This window comes from Lolium perenne, chromosome 4, assembly GCF_019359855.2.
Source record: "Lolium perenne isolate Kyuss_39 chromosome 4, Kyuss_2.0, whole genome shotgun sequence".
In the NCBI taxonomy this organism is placed as follows: Eukaryota; Viridiplantae; Streptophyta; class Magnoliopsida; order Poales; family Poaceae; genus Lolium; species Lolium perenne.
In genome coordinates, this window is record NC_067247.2 from 386,842,615 (window position 1) to 386,846,560 (window position 3,946).

The 3,946-nt window shown below is 40.3% G+C and overlaps 1 long non-coding RNA gene across 1 annotated transcript; it reads left to right on the top strand.

Moving 5' to 3' along the window:
• The first annotated feature begins 1,605 nt into the window (after nucleotides 1-1,605).
• Nucleotides 1,606-3,338, top strand: LOC127349271 (uncharacterized). Its single transcript, XR_007880174.2, has 3 exons — nucleotides 1,606-1,722; nucleotides 2,580-2,655; nucleotides 2,823-3,338. It is a non-coding gene; the product is annotated as an uncharacterized lncRNA (long non-coding RNA).
• Nucleotides 3,339-3,946: the final 608 nt, after the last annotated feature.

Sequence of the window (3,946 nt, forward strand, 5' to 3'; positions counted from 1 at the left end):
ACCTAACTTGAGAAAGCAAGTAGAATATTTTGAACTCCTATGTTCCAGCTAGTTTTCTCTCAACCTTTTCAAATTCCATTTCCACTTGGGTTCTTTCCCAATTGTCTCTAGACAATTGAGGTGTGTCCCATACCTTTCAATTAAACTCTTTTTCAAATGGCAACTCTTGCACATCTTATGCACATCTCTGATCCACCACGTTGTATCCCCTCCATCCTCCAATTTTTGATCAAATGGATGATCATTTGATATTTTCAAATCACTCCCAATTTACCTCTTATTTGAAGAACAAGTTATATCTCATCATACCCATCTCAATCCTCTATTCTTTTCCATCATCACCCTGACCTCATGAATTGGTGATTTCTGCCACCATATTCATCCTTGTGAGTACATGGTTACTTCACTCACCATGTCTCTTAGTCTTGCTCTATAATTGTCAAAACCACCATCACCATCCCATTTACCTTGACATGCACATGCATTGTTGCATGTGGTCCATCCCAATCCTTCCAAAATTGAATTCTTATAAAAGCTACTAATCATCAAATATACCTTGGGAACTATCTTCATCATAAGTTGGTCTCAGCGAAAGTGGTGGAGATTATTCTCATGGCACATGTCACCTTCATACTCCTTTTTATCTATATGTATCTACTCCTATTTTTATCATCATCAAAGTCACTCTTTGACATTTTCTCCTCAATATCATGCACATATCTATTCACATGGATGTTGTGCCTCTCCCTCACATTGTTCACTTGTTTTTGGCAAGAATGGAGCCGGCCAATTATGTTGGCATGGCAATTTCGGCCAGCCACTTTCCTCCTCACTTTCTTCTCTTGCAAGACTTGCCTCTCAACTACCCCAACAATTAAATGGGCAGCCACCCATCCTAGCCAATCAAAAATGAGGCAGCCAACCCCCCTCCCTTTATAAATGGCCCTTGGCCGGCCACCTCCACTCCTCTTGCTCTCATTTTTCTTCTCTCCACTCACTCCTCCACCTTATCTACTCCCTCACACTCTTCTCCTACTCTCCCCCACGAAGATGCAGCTCCACCTAGCTCCCATGGCCGGCCATGGCCATGGAAAGAACTCCAAGATGAAGCTCCCTCCTCCCTCAAGCTCCTCCTCACCATGAGAGCCTCCCTCTCCTTCTTCTCCCCAACCCTAGATGGTTTTCTCTCCTCTTCCTCTTCATCCATTGCTAAGATTGGATCTTGATGCAGGTGCATGTTGGTCCAAGCATGGAGAAGCTTGAGCTATCCTCAGATCTGAAGTTCTTGAGCAAAGTTCGTCCAAATCATTGCAGTAATTTCTGCTATCTTGCTGTTTCAGATTCTGGTATGAACTTGTAAAATCCACCAAATCTCGTGCGCAGATCCAAATCGAGTGATTCAAAGTTCCGCAGATAGATACAGAAAAGATCTACAACTTGGCGTTAGTCTCATCCTCAAATTCGTTACAGATTGTCCGTGGTAAATAAAGTTCTGTAAACATGCAGATTCACTGTTTGTTAGATTTGTTCTGTTTTACGAAACCTTTTTGAGCAAACTCAACTGTAGGTAAAAGCCCTCTTCAATACCTTCATTTTGGCGGTGGTTTCACTTCGATTGACCTCCTGAAACTGAAATGGTTCACAGGTCAAGATCTTGTCAGATCTGACTTTGTCGAATTAAACCAGGAGCTTGGGAACGAATCTTTGAGTGAAACAAATTGGGTAAGAACCACCTATTTAATACCTTTAAGATGCAGCTGACCTCATATTTTTGTGATTGATGTACGATTTGTGGTGAATTAAACTTGTTCTGTGTGTTCTGCAGACATGGCTGTTAGCTTTTAAATCACCAAAAATCCATATTTGAACCAAATTGAGTGATTGCAGTTCTGTAGGACTACTGAATGTTTTCTTAATCTTCTCAAACAAGTTTCAAACATTTATCTGTTCTGTAACTCCAGAGGTAAAGCAAATTGTATAGACATGCAGTTTCAGAAATAATTTGAACCCAAATCCAATTGTGTGTGCATCTATGTTTAAATATCTTTCAAATGCCAGTGGTCTCATATTTTTAGGATTTTTCTACGATTTATGGCTTACAGATCTTGTTTTCTGTACAGTCGGATTCAAAGAAATTCCTAAAATTGTAGGTTTAATATTTTTGGGTGATTCCAACTGGGTTAGTCTTGTATGAGTACTAGCCATCTAGGAAAAATATTATTAGTCTCTGTTCATGCATATTCATTACTGTTAGTAAGGTATATGTGTGACATGCATTGTTGGACCAAAACTTGTTGGTTTATTTAAAACCCTTGACCAACTCTTTTTATTAGAAATGGACAACCTTTGTTTTATGCTTGCAAAACAAAACCTCTGCAACTTAATATTAGCCCTATTGTCTTGCTTAAGTTTTCAAATGATGTGGAATATGGTTGTTTCCTATTTTGGGTGTTGTGTTGTGTGAGCCAACTAAGTTAGGAAAACTGTTTTCTACTTTTCCAAAAATGTTTGAAAATGATTTGTGAATGTATTTGATGTCAAACTAATGCTCTTGTCCTCTTTATGATGTTATGTACCAGGGGATGTTTGGTTTATACCATGGTGATAACCGAGAGAGGCAATTGCTAAGTTGTGATACTCTCATACCTTTACTAGGTAAATAAATGGGGTTTTCTAAATTTAAAACTCTTAAAGTTGTCGTGTGGTATCTATAAGTCCTTAGTATGTTATACCTTGGCTGCATGGTTAGTTATGGTTGTTGTATGTTTGTTTTGTTGGTGCAATGTGATTGATTGTGTTCCTTTTATATTTTCCGGCGATAGACGCGAGCAATTCCGGAGAAGAAGAAGTGGAATTGGACAAGGATTTTATTTATATTGTTGGGATTCTTATATTGATAGAGTTGAAGAAGTACAGGGACAAATAAGCCAAGGCAAGCCATTTACTTTGACTCTTTATATCCATGTTCTTGGTTGAGATCTTTCTATCCTTGGTCTCTTGATTTCTTGCGTCTCCTTGGGTTTGCTTAATTTGATTCTTTTACATACTTGCCACCAAGTGTGTAATGTCCCCTCTCGATATTTTGCGTACTTACTCTAAGTATGTGAATCACATTTCACCACCTTTTGGCACCCTAATTGTAGTAAACACTTGGGATAATATCATTAAAATTGCTCTACTTTTTGATCATCTCCATTCATGCTCAATTGGAGTATGGATGACCTTGACACCCCTTCATGTTATGATGGCAATCATTATGCTATTATACATCTTAGTTCACACATAAACTTTAGGTTGGGAAAACCCTCAAGGTTTTACCTTGTTGTAAAAGTTTTTGTTAAAACCTTGGGTATAATGATATGCCCAAGTGAGAATTTGAGAAAGGAAAGGATTTGGTAAAAATGATGGGGATGAGAAAGTGGTTGGGATATTACGAAAACTTTGGCGCCTAAGTACTCACCCATGACAACAAACTAGCGCAACCACATTACTCCAACATGGGCACGGGGCTTAGCTCGACGTTCGTTCTCTTTAGCATGAGGCACCGCATAACTATACAAGGGTACGGATACCCCCGAGTCCGGATTGTCGAGGTTGGGACAATAGTATAACGGGAGGCCTTCGGGGCTGACCCGTCCGGAAGACACTATGGGTCTCCTGGCTTGGCGGTGGAGCCACGCTCAAAAGGAGGTGAGCTGCCACGGTGCCGGGGAGGTACATACTCCATAGGGTAGGACCTCTTGCTAATTAGAATGGGCGAAAGGCTTCGACTGGTTATCCGATACCCACATACTTTCGTATGATGGCCCGGGGATGATCCCGGCGGATTTATCAGATCTTGTGGGGAAAGTGTGCAAACTCTGCAGAGTTAAATCTATTCGAATAGCCGTGTCCGCGGTCATGGACGGTTGGATTGGCTGTTGCTTAGCCTGATGTGTTTTGTTTA